The following is a 15,994-nucleotide window of genomic DNA, read 5'->3' on the forward strand; positions in this document are numbered from 1 at the left end:
CTTAATGTCTCAACTCCTGGAAGTCCCTGCTTGCAGCCAAGTAATAGGCACATGGCCACAAGTTGTCATTTAAACACCTTGCTTTTTTTTATTACCGATTTAACAAACGAGGGAGAACCTTCTATGAACTATACCCTACTACAGTATGGGCAGAGCCAGCTGTTTGCCCCTGCTTCCAAAGTGAAAGTATGAATCTTCTCATCTAACTCTCAGAAGGCCGTGTTACGCAACATCCCATTGTGCATAACATTAAAGGTCACTTATTATGCAAAATCCACATGGCCATGTCTTTTATACATAAAAATGTGTCCCCTCTGTGTAAAGAGATTCTGAAAGTTTCAGGAAAAAGATTCGCTCACTTTTTAGTCCTGATCCATTTATATAAAAAAACTGTCTGAAAATGAGCTGATCAGATTTTGGCTACTTTATGATGTCATAACGATTTTTTGGTTGTGTAACCATTAGCCAATAACCAACCAAGGTGACACCCCCCCACCTCATCACCTGAATCTCCTCCTAGAGCACCATTGTGTTCTTTTTAACCAAATATCTCTCAGAGGGGCGTGGGGAGGGGCTCCTTATTTTCATCTAAAGTAACAGACAGAGAATCAGCACTTTTGAAACAGGGCTGAAACAGAGGGGATTATGGGATGCTACAATGGGTGATTGGTATTTTGAGCCAAACACTTCAGAGACATGTTTAGTATATATCTGAGACCTATAATATACTGATGAAAAACAGTATAATAGGGGACCTTTAAAGGTGGGGTAGGTAAGTTTGAGAAACCGGCTCGAGATACACTTTTTGTTATATTCCATGGAATGCTCTTAACATCCCGATAGCAATGAATATCTTAAGTGCTTTGACAAAAAATCCATAAAAGAATGTCATCTGTGGAAGCCGTAATACTGTAAAAAGCACGACCAATCATCTTAGCCGGCCCGGCTAAAATAACTGGATGGCCTACCTGCCTGTCAGCCTTCCATCTGTGCACAAACTTATCTCGTGCCCTCATTGGTCATGTGCGCGTTCGTGTGTGTTGGAGGAGGGGCTCTGTAAGGAAGTGGCAGATTTTTTCCGGTTGTGTATTTTCAAATTCTAGCGATCTCGAGCCGGTTTCTCAAACTTACCTACCCCACCTTTAATAAAATAAAATAGTTAACTTCACAGTGTTTCAAACTGTAGATGAATCCGTCCAAACCTATAATGACATTTATAGAAATGCTATGTATTTGGTTTTGGACGTTATTGTAGGCTACATACAATTGAAAACCACACATTTTTGTGTTTTTAAATGCAGTTAGCAGCGTAATGCACTCCTTACAAAGTCATCCAGTATCTCTTAGGAGAGATTGTGTGGCACTCAGATGCAGAGGCTACGTCTTGAACAGATACAGGAAACAGCCGGCCCTGAGTTCACACTGCTCTGCTCTGTGTTATAAGTGAACCGACCCACTCTTCACTGGCCAACCGGTGCTTTGACAGCTGAGAGGAAATTATTATGAAGTAGACCGGCGATCCTTCCTGTGCAAGTAACAGGCCCACAAGTCCCTGCGGCTACAGAAGAGAGGGAGAGAGCATGTTTGTCTTGTCCACCTGCCAGAATAGCTTTCCCTCAGGAAACTCCTTGAAAACGCACAGTCAGACCTGAATAGTGCTTTGTGAGTCCCACGCCACAGCTGAGACAGCACCAGGAAAAGCCAGGAGGATTTCAAATCTTTCCTCAGTTTATTTTCATCTCAGCAACACTGTGAGAACCTATTGTTGATAGGACAGGAAATAGCAGGAATATCAAGCAAATTGAAACATAATCTGGCACTGAAGTCTAATGGGCTTAATATTTGCTAGAAAGTGTCCCAGTTAAAATGTGTCCTTTATTTTGACCACAACACATACAGTTACACTAAACTGCTCCTTATTTAAGGTACATGGGTTTATTTTGGGGCTGAGCTCATGCACCTCCTAAATCAATTGATTATTACATGCACATAAAAACGTATATGATTGCTACTATTTGTAACCACCGATATGAAAACCATGAAAACAGAAATCCCCAGACAGGTGTGGGCCACCAAGACAGGAAAGTGGAACCATTAACATTTCCTTGACCTTGTTTGACACAGAAAATATAATATGTTCCTCTGGGACTTTACCAGCCTTTGTATTTTGCCATATGTTGTTTTCATTGCACAGCCCTCACTTCCTCTGCTCCTCCTGATTCAATTTTAAACCCTCAGCTCCACAGAGAGTAGAAAAAACTGGAGTTTTGCCATACGATGCTGCTTACTGTAGCCTGGATTCCAGTGTTTTCACTTACACCGACACCTCAAGTATGATAAAGAAAAGATCCCACACACTGGCTTTTCCAATGAAATGTCATCACTAGTCACTGAATGAATGTGTACTTTTCCTTACCTTTGTGGTATTAGTTTAAGTGTTGATTCAGTGTGTGTTAAGGCTGACAAAAAATATTCAAAATGTAACATATATTCAATTCAAATAGTAAAAGCTAAAAAGAAAAACAGATATTCAAATAATACATTATGATGCCAGTGAACCCGGCCACAGAGAGAGTGACACCGCCACACTGAGAACAGGACATTGGTTGGAAAATATGGAAACAACTTCATGATTTGAACGTCGCTTGGATCAGGTTACTGCAAAAGTTATTTGTTTGTCACAGTTAGTTCTTTAGCTAGGACCAATAATCAAGTATTGCCAACCTTAGTTTTACAACTTATATTTTAGTGTTACAAAATGTAGCATGTCCTGTATGTTCATTTGATTTGTGTCTTCATGTGTGATTATTATTTTCCGTCACAGGCAGCTGGATCCTGTCCAAGCCTGCACTGTACTGATTGTTCTGTGTTTTTTGTAGAAATAATGAATAACTGTTACTCAGAATCTAATGAGTCATGACCCTATCTGCAGTATGTGTGATTGATTCCCTTGGCTATGTGTTGCTTATGTTTTATCTATCTTTCGTAGAAAGCTGAGAGAATCAGTCAGACATACAGTCTGCATGATTAACAGGATCTATTAGTAGAACTGTGTCCTATAAGTTAACCAAGTAATGTTAATCGATAGAGCACATTTTTAAATAAAAGTTGACCAAAGATTAAAAAGAACACTGCAACTGTCAAATAAAAACACAGACAAAAGAACAGAATAAAAGTGCAATTCATAAAAGCAGATCATATCAGAAGTTATATTCAGAATGTAGCTCTTTTTGCATTTTATTAATTATATATATTTTATATCTGATTAAATGTTAAGAATGAAACCTCAACTGAAAATAAAAATGTAAATGTGGTTTCTTATTTCCTATCTGCCGATCTTTTGCTGTTGCAGTGTTCCTATTTCCCCCTCACTAAAAATACTTTTCAGCAGAACTTATTGAGATAATGTTAATGTAACATAAAGGATGCCAGAACATTCTGTTAATGAATGCCTAAAAGAAAATAATAACATAGACATATGAAGTAAGAGCCACAATGGTTTCCATTTTAAAGACATTGTCTAAGCTATACTTTGTGTTACCATCAGTCGGGGATTCAAGTAAATAAAGCAAAATAAGCAAAACTTAAACATACACACCTAAGCACACACACACACACACACACACACACACACACACACACACACACACACACACACACACACACACACACACACACACACACACACACACACACACACACACACACACACACACACACACACACACACACGCGTTGTATGTACACACAAACCCTGCACTTGGGGAGTGTTGCGTGTGAAGCTTGTTGAGTCTGCAGGCCAGACAGTTTCTGTCTGCCTCAAAGTTATGCAACACAGGCCTGGCCACACCACACGCTAGCTTCTCATTGGCTGCAGGGATCTCATTGATTTGAATTCCCTTCCCCCAAAACGCTTTTCTGTCTGAAGTTCAGCTGACTGAGTAGGGCTGCTTTGAATGAATGCCTGCAGTGAAAAAAACATCTTTCTAAAGTTATGCTTTTTCTTATTTTTTTTGGCTACCGGGCTACCAAAAAACTCGTCTTGACTTGTTGTGCAGGGAAGTAAACTGAGTCACCTGGACAGCTAAATCAACAGATCTAACCTCCTCTGGGTTCTTGCTTTAGTAGTAAAATCAAATATATGAGCGTACTGCAAATCCAAAGCGTGAAAAGTCCAAAATGAAAAAGTTGTCTTACATAAGACCATGAATTCCAGTTATGCCTGTTATGCATGCTTCGGGAAGATATTGACCCCCATCCAAGACCAAATATAGGTTGACCAAAGCTAAGCCCTTACCCTCAGCAAAGTCCTCCACGATGAAAAAAAAGATCTGTTACAGCTTATAAACAACAAGGACCACCAGAGATGAAAAGATCCAACTGACTCCTTCATGGGGCATTTTCTTTCAAAACGCTGCATTAAAGATAACACTCTTGGAAAAATGTTTTTTTTTTATGCAGACATGGCTCTCAGAATCCGTGGAATTTATCCTGGGAGGCTTTTAATATTCTTTACAAATCAGTTGTCCTCCATAAAATATTACATTTCATCTTTACGACAAATTATATTTGTATTATGCAGGGTAAGAAATAGATGGTGTCCTTTAACTGGGGGAAAAAAACATCGTTTCTCAAAATGCTCTGAAACATGTTACCCCATGCAGTGTGTAGAAGTATTTTGAGCTTGCTTGTACTGTTGCATGGTGATTATATGCTCTCTCAACCCAATTATCGAAACCACAGGTGCTGCATAAGCAAAAAGCGACTGCTGGATTACCTCACATTGCACTTCCGTCTATGTCCTCTCTTAGTGACATATTACCACAAAAACACACAAATCAGTTCTGCTGACAGGCCTAAGAAGCAAGGACAGATGTGACCCCGTAGCACTTCTCCTGCCATCCCATCTGACCTTTTGTCCTCCTGATGTTCAACCTGTCAGTTTCTATCCATGCCGTTCAACTGCATGGCCTTGCCCTGCATCGAAAAAGTAGCACAATTAATCAGTTTTTCTCTCGTCCAAAGTTGAAACACCACTAAAACAAACCTACTTGATGCCAAGTGCAGCTGATGATCTGGAGAGCAGCGACCTGCCTGGCATCCTCCCCTGTACTGATTGTCTTTGCCAGCTGGGCTGTATTCTAACAACAGTTCTAAAAGTACATCATATATTGGTTTTTGATAAGGATCAATGGGGTCTTCCAATTAATTCTAATCTATTTTCTTCTAACTTGATAAGTCTGCCTTAAATGTCGGACATACATTGTGTCACAAATCGAAAGCCATATTTTTTGGGGTTAAAGTTTCTTCAACGACAGATTTGTGTTATTATTAGCAACATAGATATAATGCATATTAATGTTTTAATCTACATTGCACAGTAGTCTGTTTTTCTTTTAATGGGCAGTAATACACTTAAATGCAGGTACCTGACCAACTGAAATGATTTGTTCAAAACACTGAAGCAAGAACATTTTAATGATTTACAGATTTGTTTCCTGTTGGAGTTTTTAAATGTTCAACAAAAATAAGGCCTGGATTTTTGCACGATGCAACTATGCATTACATTTTATTTTGTAAACCTGCTTGAGAGGCATGTTGGCAGACATGAAGAGTTAAATAAGAGTTCTGGTTTAAGTAATTGTGAAAAAAAAGAAAAAGGAAACATGCGTTCTTACCTTACACAAGGAGACATCTATTTAGTTCAGTACAGCAAGTTCTGGGACGCAAATGCTATGTCATACTCACCTGTCACTGTAAGGCCCCCTGGCTACAATGGTACTATTCATTAGTCTGGCCTGAGGTTTAAGGGTTTATTTATGATGTGAAAAGACAAATTCATTATACTTCACAACATGTTCACTTTACCATGCACAACACTTCAACATGAAGCAAGGAAGAGTGAAATAAAACATATATAGGGGTCAGGAAAGTTGTAATATATGTATGTACCTCTGTGTGTGCAGTTTTATTTTATTTTTAGATTTTATAATCTGACAGCTTCACTCTAGGTGCAGCGTGTGTTGATTCACCAGCTCATGTTTGTGCAGTACTAGTTGTGTGTGTGCATTATGAGTATTGTTTGATGAGAATAGCCCCTTTCTTTCCCTTGGGAATATACAGCCTAAATATAGAGAGGGAGGTCTGACCTGCCAATGTGCTTTGCATTAGGACTGACGCAACAAACAGACGGTGAGTTAAGGTCAGCCATGTGTCAAATGTTAGTATGGGCAACATTGCAGGGACTGTATGTGCAAGGAATCATGATTCACTATTAAAGGCTTTGCAAATGAAAATCTATTTTTGTTCTTATATTTTGATTGGATTTTTTTAGAAAAAAACACAAACCATTTTAGTATGAGGAACATATGGGTAAGAAAGACTTAATTTATAGTTATCTAACTATAAGAACTTGGAGTTTTGGTTTTGTTACCAATATCCACTAAGTGTTGTTTAGCCAGAATTACTTTTCTTGTGGTAAAACGACCCTACGTATAAGGTCCTTACCGAGAAAAGCACATGTATTTCTTAATTCAGTAGCCCATGAATCTTAATAAATAGTCATTATACTTCAACAATTAAATTAAAACAATTTATTGAGCGAAAGGAAAACATGTTATGACTTTTACAACAAGCGAAAAACCCCACATCTCAAACTTATTTACAAACAATAGATTTCAATAAAATAAGTAAACACGTTGAAACTGTCCTTTGACCCAGTAAACAAGGATTAAGAGAAACACGAAACCCAGACTAAATCTCATACCATCACTTGAAAGCACAATGCCAAATGGCAGCAGTTTTTAAGGGCCTGTTGTTGCACAGAAGTTAACTCTTACTATTAGCTTTCGTTACACAATATGGGTAACAATTACTTGAAATGACTTGGAACAGGTTGTCCTGAAGGGAGACCTGTTGTGACAGACAGACGTCCTGACACGCGCTGCTGTAAATTAACTTGTCAAGGAAAAGAACATATTTTGTGATCTACTGTAACGTGTGAAGAATGTGCTGTCGGGCAGAATCCTACACATTTATGTAACCCTTTCACAAAGCCTACAGCCTCCATAGTGTGCGTGTCATGCGTTGTAAACAGATAGTTTTTTTCAGGGTTTTTTGCAGACTCTAGTCAACGTTTCATAAGAGGTATCACTTATTCTGCAACAGCCAGCTAATTGTTGGTCAAATATTTTTGAATATTCTTTGCAGCTGAGCTTACCAATGACACATTTTCTGTTTTGAACTGAGCAGGTCGAGCTAATTTCTCAAAAAGACGAAGCCTTTGCACCTTTAGATCTCCTCAGTCCAGGGGAATGTGTTTGTTGGTTGAAAGAGTTTCTTTCTCATGATCAAAACAGGCGTCAAAGGTCGACTCTTGATAGCATATAGAAAAGAGCTGCATGTTTGTGACCTTTCTGCATAAACAACCCTTGCATAAGCCTCAGCGTGAATGCATAAGCAGAGTTGTGTTTGTGTGTTTGTTTGCGTGCATGTGTTGACTTTGCATGTGCTGGGACATTTTGTGTTTGAGTTGAATGCATGTGTAGAAGAAAACCTGAAGTTCATTTTTATTGTGTGCATTTGCGTGTGAGCGCACTCCCCTTATTCCATACCATAGCAATGGTGCGCCTCCAGCACAGCGGGGCAGCACTCTTATCCAGGCCAAGTTACTTTTAACCTTTTCGGCCGCAATTGTGGCTTCCCTGACGCCGAGAGTTAGATTTCAATGTTCAGCTTTCTTCAAAAGCAGTTTGCGAGGGAATGGGATGACCACAACACTGCCTAAAAAGGCAATGACGCTAAATTAGGCAAGATTAATGACGTCATGCTAGAAATATTTGTACTGGTACTGTACTGGTTGTACTTGTACATTTCTCCAATGTTCACGTTGTCTTCTGCAAAGATTGTTTCCTTCTACAAATGACGCATTGCACTCAAGCTTAAGTGAACTTTTGTTATCCTTCTGATGTCTCTAAGAAGAGTATGTACAATATGTGCTGCTTGCTTCGGGACGAACGTTTGCTCCATGTAAACCTGTCTAACCCATCATATCTGTTCTATGAGCGCCTCACGCTCCTCTAACGGTTTGTTATCTCTCTTTCTATCGAGCTGTCACTTGGAACCGAGCAGCTGGGAATGTTGTTTAGCGATATGCCTCTGGAAATCGACACCTCAGAGCTTCAAAGATCACCAACACCACTTGATGACAAATGAATAAAGATTTAAAGATGCTGTAGACATGCACGATTATGAGTGATAAATGACACTGATAGCATTAGCATAATACGCATTTGACTCAAAGCTCTGAAGACGTTTTATAAATAACTTGTGAGTTATTGAATGATAACGTTGTTTGCAATGCATCATGAATATGAGGATGATAAAAAGAAATGCTAACCTATCTATCTTAGATATTGTTACATTCTCTAACATTCGAAAGCAGAGGTTCGCAGCTTATCAAGCAACATTCATATTTGCCTGCAAGCATTCAGGTGGTGATGTGTTTGGCAGTTAAATGCCAGTGTAATTGCTCTGGAGTATTAAGTGATACATATATTCAAACTGTTTAATGTGTGTTGACATGTTCTTTTGCACTTTGGAGATGTGTTCATTTGTGTGGCTTGCAATAAAAGGTGTTATGTAACTTATAAATGCAAAGTGTGAACGGCTGAGCGGGAACACATTCGCTTCACCTTTATGTATTCCAATTAGTTTCATGCATTGCATGGTTGAATTTTTTTTTTAAACAATATTATGTTTCATGTATAAACTGCACATGTTTACCTCTGCAAAGGAGGTACAACAACTTGGGAACAGATAGCAATGCTCAGAGCAATAAAGAACAACACATATTCTTTTATTGTCCATGCTGCTTCCAGATTCAAACTTAAAGCTTAAAACTCATAAATCATGAAGTTAAGTATTCCAGGAAGGACATTCATTGAAAGTTATTATTTTCCCACTGATACATTTCTAACAAAACACACATTATTCTATAATTAATCTTATTTTATATGCAGTCTGAACTTCTAACAAATACACAGAAGGGCCATCCATTCATCCATCTCATTTGTATCACTGTCAGAAGTTTAGTTCAGTCTTTGTCACTTCTCACCGTCAGAAAGGAACGGTTCCCATGAGACCAAATGCTTAAAATTGCATTCAGAAGTGAAGAGTACATGTCTCTGCTCAGGGTAAGAATAGTAGCTCAAAGGCAAAACAATAAAAGGGAGACACAGACAGCTGTCAAAATGTTCTGCCTCCATGATTGATTATCAACAATAATTATACGAATTAAAATACAATAACAATCTTACTTATGACATTATTCTCTGCAATACTTTTTTGATTTGATTTCATTCGTAAAAAAAAGAACAGATAAGGCATATTCTGTATATTGGAGCTGCAATTGTTTTTTGTTTATCTTTATTTGTAAATGTAATGTGCAAATGTGCATTCATATATTAATTAAGTTACTCTACACATGTTTATTTTCCCGCAAATTTAATTCTGAATTGTGATTGCAAAATAAAAGAAAGGATGATTACCTGCCTAATCCTGAAAAGCAAGAACAACTTTAGTTTGGATCATTACATTCACCTGTGGGGAATAACAACAGCAGTATAAAGCCAGCTAACGAAACAGGGGGTGGCCTGATTAGTAATTCAGAAAAAAAGAAACATAATCGTGTAGCTGCCAATATGGGAACATAAAGATTTGGCCCACTAGCAAACAATCGTTCCTGATCCACAATAGCTGCACACAGCTGGGGACAGGTTAAATGGCTGTAAAGCAACCCCTCATAAAGTTCACAACCCTGGAAAACCACAGGAAGGCAATAAAGCATCAGAGAACACGCTGTTCTGCCGTCCAAAAGTAGCTCAGAGCAGGACGGGACAGGTGTGAACTTTGACGAATGCTCAGACTCACTCTGTTCCCTCAGCTACCAAGTGTGCAATTATATGATTTCATTACATCTGTTCATTTATAGACCCAATGTTATGATTCAAAGCAAACTGTGGAGCAGGGTGTACACAAACAGGGATTTGTTATTCTTCCTCTTGAATATCACACTGTGTGGTAATGAGCCAATTTTGGAAACACAATGCAATTAGATTAGATTAAATGTGAGGTAATGTGTGTAGTGTAGATATTATTTTAAAACATTCAATAAAGCCATTTTCTTTTGATAGCGAGTTCCACTTTTTTGTATATTAATAATAGTCACAATCACAGCAATGATAAAGATAATATGTAATTCTGTTATCAGACGTGTGCCGTTGTGTCTGTTTCTAGATTATTTTGTGAACTTGTTTGTGTCTAATGTTTCTGAAGAGGAGACTGAAGGTTGGGCAATGTTTTGACATCACCTGTTTGACTTGCATGTTTCCTCACGTTCACTTTTGGGACGTCAACCCGTCAGACACGATAAGTAACTGTTAAGAGAAATTTTGTTCCTCACTTGTCTGTTATCGGCCCTTTGTGTTCATGTAACAAATGAAAGGTCGAACATATTGCATTTGTACTTTTTGAGACATATTTGCGTAAGATGAGTTGAGAAATGTAAAAGCTCTGAAAAAAATGCTTTTGCTTATGCTTATGCTGAGTCCGCCTGTTTTTTTTCCCCTTTCAAAATATTTCCCTTGTGAATTTCCAAGAAACCAATGTGGAAACTGTTGCCTGCTCACAAGACCATCCACCCTCTGAGCACACACTTTCAAACTCAATAAGAGCATGAGATCACATGACACGCTGAGCTATTATATAAAGTAAATATGTTTTCCTCACTCCATGTCTAACTGATTTCAACATATATTTGTATAACCTATGGACAATTTGTGTCTGATGAAGTGAAGACAAAAATACACTTCTCTGTACTGTCTGAAACAGAACAATGGTTTATTGTGTTTATTTTTAAATACAGATACATGTTGTAAACAATAAAAAAATAAAATAGAAATCTTATCAATAACTGTTACCTCTGCAAGAATCCAAGATTAGTTTGTTTATATTTTTGCTAATGTATTTTTTTTAATAAGTGGCTGCCATTTTGAGCTCTCAAACATGCTCCACTGTCAGACTTTACGCCCTTTTCATGGCAGACGTGTCATGCCAGGAAAAACACAGGTGTAATTAATCACATCTCTAACGACTTCATTGTGAGCCAGTTTTAATGGATACCATTTAGATTTGATAAAGTAGTTATAAAGCACAGTTATACGACTACAATGTATACATACCACTTCATTAGTTCTGTTTGTGAGCCCCTGTATAAGACATGCTGTCACACTGCCATGACTTACTGGGAAACAAAAAACAGGGCCATTGTTCATGTTATCTGTAACACCGGTGCTTAATGACATGTCTAATTGTTTTCCATGAAAAATGCCTATTGCATTTCAAAATAACCTCATTGGCTGAGGTAACAATGACGGACACACATCAAAAATGTACTTGACAAAGTGTGATGGAAAAATAACGTTGAGATAACACTTACAGAGAAGCATGATAACTACTTCTAAGTATTTCTCGGGCAAATTAACATTGTTGAAGAGCAAATGTTCAAAGTGCACATTACCACAGTGCTGTGCATTTACTCTGCTGGCTTTGCATGACATTGTCTGTATTCATTTTTGCTTGTTTGTGTTTTCCCGTACCGTATGTATCACAACTAAGGAAGGAATAATATGCAAATCCTAAAAGAAACAGTCACAGTATGCTGGTTTTATCGTCATCTGTTTTTGTTTTGATATGCGTGCCTTGTCCTGCCATGACTTGCTTCTAAGGCCATCTATAGCCAACTCCCTTCCAACTCCACCCAACAGCTCAAAGAGGCTAAACCTGGATTTGGGAACATTGTTTTGATGTCAAGAAGCTATAGCAGCTCATGCTGTACAAGAGGGAAGCAATACCTCTTAAGCCGCACATTAAAATGTAACAAACGTGTCAATTGATGCTGTCAAATTTGATCATCTAAAAGCCTGTCTACCTCAAGGATCATGACAGATGATTACCTATAATGGCCTTTTCATATGTAACAGTTAATGTTCAAAGCTTTTCACATAAAACATGCAATTAACTAATCAGTTTTTAGTCTGTGTTGGCTTTAAGGGAAACCCCCTATCAGATAACGCAAACCCAAATATATTCCCAAGGTTGTCTGGAGTTCCTTTCCTGCCTTGTTTACATCTTAAACTTCCTGCAGCCCACTGAAAGTTCTCTTCAAGCAACAACGAGAACAGAGGATGAGGGATGTTTACCACACAAAGGGCACAGTCACACAAATAGACCACAATAGAGGAGGGAGGGTTGCATAACTCCTGAAAAACTCAAATAGCTGTCGTGGTAGTAAGTAGTAACCATAAACATGTCGCAGTAAACTGTTCAATAAACTCAGTCTTAACCAAAGTATCGCTACAAAAAAACACTGCAACATTTTCATTTGTTGCTATTTTTACTTGCATTCTTATTGCATATTTTATTGCATATAAATATGTTAAATATAAATGAAGTGACTGCCTCTCCAGGGTTCTTTTTGCAAGTCTTGAAACATCTGCATTACATAGTTACCATTAATGAATGAGTACAATTGAGCCACATGTACACTTTCATTATTACACAAGGTATTGAACCATCTCCCTCTTGACCCTTTGGTGTCACATGCTTGTGTGGAGGTCACCCAGCGGGGCTTTAAATTATGTGCAGGCTCTTGCTGTGCAGCGGTGCCATGAACCGGGGTATCACCGTAAATCCGAAACCAGTGGCCCCTGACCTTTTGTCCTTATGAATAAGATGTCCTGGGTAGGCTGCATTCCTACAGAGGCTTTGATCCGTTGGGATACAAACACAGCTTCCACCATCCAGAAGAAAAACAAGATGTTCCCAAGGGAGCCTTCACCCTAACCGCTATGATTCCAGCAGTGCTGTTTCATTTTCCTCTCTTATGTCCAATTATTCTGAAAAACAACCAAATCATATTGAATATGCATTTTAGTATGATCATGGAAAAAAGACACCACATCATACATTTTGAATTAAATTTCTTCACTCAAAAATGTTGGAAATTCAACAATTTGTCACAGAATAACTGTCCAGAACAAATGCATAATTTATGTCTTGTTCATGTTTTGGTTTGTTTTGGGCTATTTTTAGTCAGCATAATAAATCAAACCGACAGCTTGGATTAAGGTCACGCTCTTCCCTCATCCTCGGGTTTAATAAACATTTTGGTTTCACGTGTTTTTTCCAGAAGAGTGACAAACTCCAGACACTTGACCCACATACTCCCTTACGTGTAGTTCTGGTTCATCCGGTTCATCTTCCTAAAAGCATTATCAATGCCACTCATTTAACATGTGAGATGTCTCAAATTAGGGATCATTTGTGAAGTTGAATTATTCAAATATCTTGTCAACAAACTATGAGGGAACCAACTACTATTGTTGCGTTCACACTTGGGTACATTTGGTAAAAACATGGCATAATAAGCACTTTTATATGTCAATCTTACCACCAAAACCACACACACAAACAAACCTTCTGACCACATTTCTAATGTTGACAACTTCGAGGATCCTGTTAGGCCTATCATGTGGGAAAATAGAATAAAACATGTAAGATACACAGCCACATCAGATACACGAAGGCTTAGCCAAGGATACGTTTGATTATGAAAGATTCAAGGCATATCCATCTTCGTTCTGTGGTGCAACAACGTGTCTGTGCAGCTTTGTTTGTCTGAGGAGGTTACAGAGGCAAGAATTGTGACCGCTAAACATCAAATGGGTGAAGAAGTCATCAACAGGCAGCAATAAATTAATAAATCTGGCTGTGCTGAAACTAACCCTTGCATGAACTTGTGCATTGTGTTTTGTTCGTTAACCCTCTCTTCTTAAGAGGTCTATGACTTTAAAGAGGTCACATTGCCCTGTCAGCAGATCAAATAAGTAGTGTTAAAGAATCAATTAAGTCTTGTTTTTAAGTTATGTAACATGCTGTGACCCTGAAGCTATAAGTTTACTTATGTGAGCGAGTAATCATGGCCCCTTTTTTATGTTATAAAACCATGTGTCATAAACAATTCTATTGACAGGGTTATTTGGAAAAAGCCGAGCAACTTGTTAACATTAGAGGAAATGTGCAATGCACGACATTGCATTAGAGTATAGTCAATGGCTCAAGTCTGACATTTGTTTCACTCAGCTCTTGCTTTAATGTTGACATGGTAAATACACTGACATTCAAAAGGACACACAAGTTGTGTATGTCTCCATGAAAAGCAGTCAGACCAAATTATTCCCCTGCATGCGATCCCAACCACATTAAGGCAGGGCTGGCTTATCCCAGCACAACCCCTGAATTTCCATCCGACACAGATGTTCTATTTTTTTTCATTGCATAACACTAGTAATCCAACAAAAACTCCTCTCTCGGCTGCCTGGTTTCAAGTAAGCTCCAATCTAGAGTTTATTTCCACACCTAGGGCTCTTCCCACACGTTTAATATTTAACTTTACTTAATGTGAAGTCAGATCTTCTGTTATTTTGCTTTTGAGGAAATCCGGCAGTAGTCAGAAATGGGTGCACGTGTTCAGACGTTAACAAATGAATGAATGTGAACACATCCTGTACATTAGCTACTGTAGTGAGCTTTTAACTAAGGTTGAGATCAATGTTTGATAGAGGATACTAAGCAAAACATGTTGAAAATTGGCTTATATAATTAAGAAAATATGGTTTGAAGTGTTGTGTTGCTTAAAGTAATTTTTATATATTTAAATGTTATAGTGTGGAAAGAATAGTACTACCGAAATAGTGTGCACCTATATAAGATATAAGACTATGACCTCAAAAACAACTTTAATTTCAGAGTTAACTGAAGGGGACAAGGCGTTGCCAACTACGTCCCATTTTCCTGATGGGGCTCCAACATGACAGTTTTAAATAAAAAGCCACATGCACTCAGTCACTCATGAACACACTCTTCCTTAACCTCTCCAAATATAGAATGACAGGACACGTGTTAAAGCAAAACACAAAGTCCACCGAAGCCCTAATTGTCTTCAGATTGTTGGTGAGCCTCTATTCTGTAGCATGTACATGCTAGCTGTGCAACCCAGATCATTTGTTTCCACTGTCTTTGAAGCTGCATTAGCTATTAGCACAAGCATAATAAAGCTGCAGTACCACTTCCTGTTTATCAGACCCGGCAGCCTCTTTTTCTTGGCATGCACAAGGTGTTCAGGTGTCTGGATAAAATTATCTTGTGCAAAAGAGCCAATAAACGCCTGTCCCTCTCCTCTTCGCAACATTAAACAAATGTCTTTCTAAGTCAATACGCTGAACATCCTGCCTGCCTCTAATTCAATGCAGCAAGCATTTTATAGCAGCCTTATTGATCACATGCAATCAGTTGTTTTGAGACAAAACACCAGGAGGGAGCAGTAAAAGTGAGCAACAGGGGAAGACACCATGTTTACTATGATGCTTTTTGATATGTGGTGGTGGTTTTAAGCCCTGGCTGAGACTCTGCTCTCAGCGATGGATGGATGAGAGCCTGCTCCACCAGGGAAGCCACAGCATATCCAGTTACACTCAGGCAGAACTGACTGGCTGCCAGTCCGTCTGAAGGGAAACCAAACTGGGACAAACTGTTTTCTCACTCTCATTCCAATCATCTGGCAACCAGCTATTATTACTTCACTGTCATTAGTGGTCGCATGCTTTTTTGACTATGGAAACAAGTTTGTTTACTTTTGTGTGTGTGTTTTTCGTAGAAGTCAACAAAATATATTTTCTATGTTTAAATTATCTTTTAACCTGAAGAGCCTCGTGCCTATCTACAACATGCGATACATTTTACAAATCCAAATACTGCATGGGAGTCTGACCTGACCTTTGACATCATGTCTAAGATAACTTTCAAGAGTTGAGTTTTGCACAGACAATGTGATGTTGAGTCTGAAATTAAAGAAAGGGGTATTTTGCAATAGTTC

The sequence above is a fragment of the Trematomus bernacchii genome, unplaced genomic scaffold (genome assembly GCF_902827165.1).
Source record: "Trematomus bernacchii unplaced genomic scaffold, fTreBer1.1, whole genome shotgun sequence".
NCBI lineage: Eukaryota > Metazoa > Chordata > Actinopteri > Perciformes > Nototheniidae > Trematomus > Trematomus bernacchii.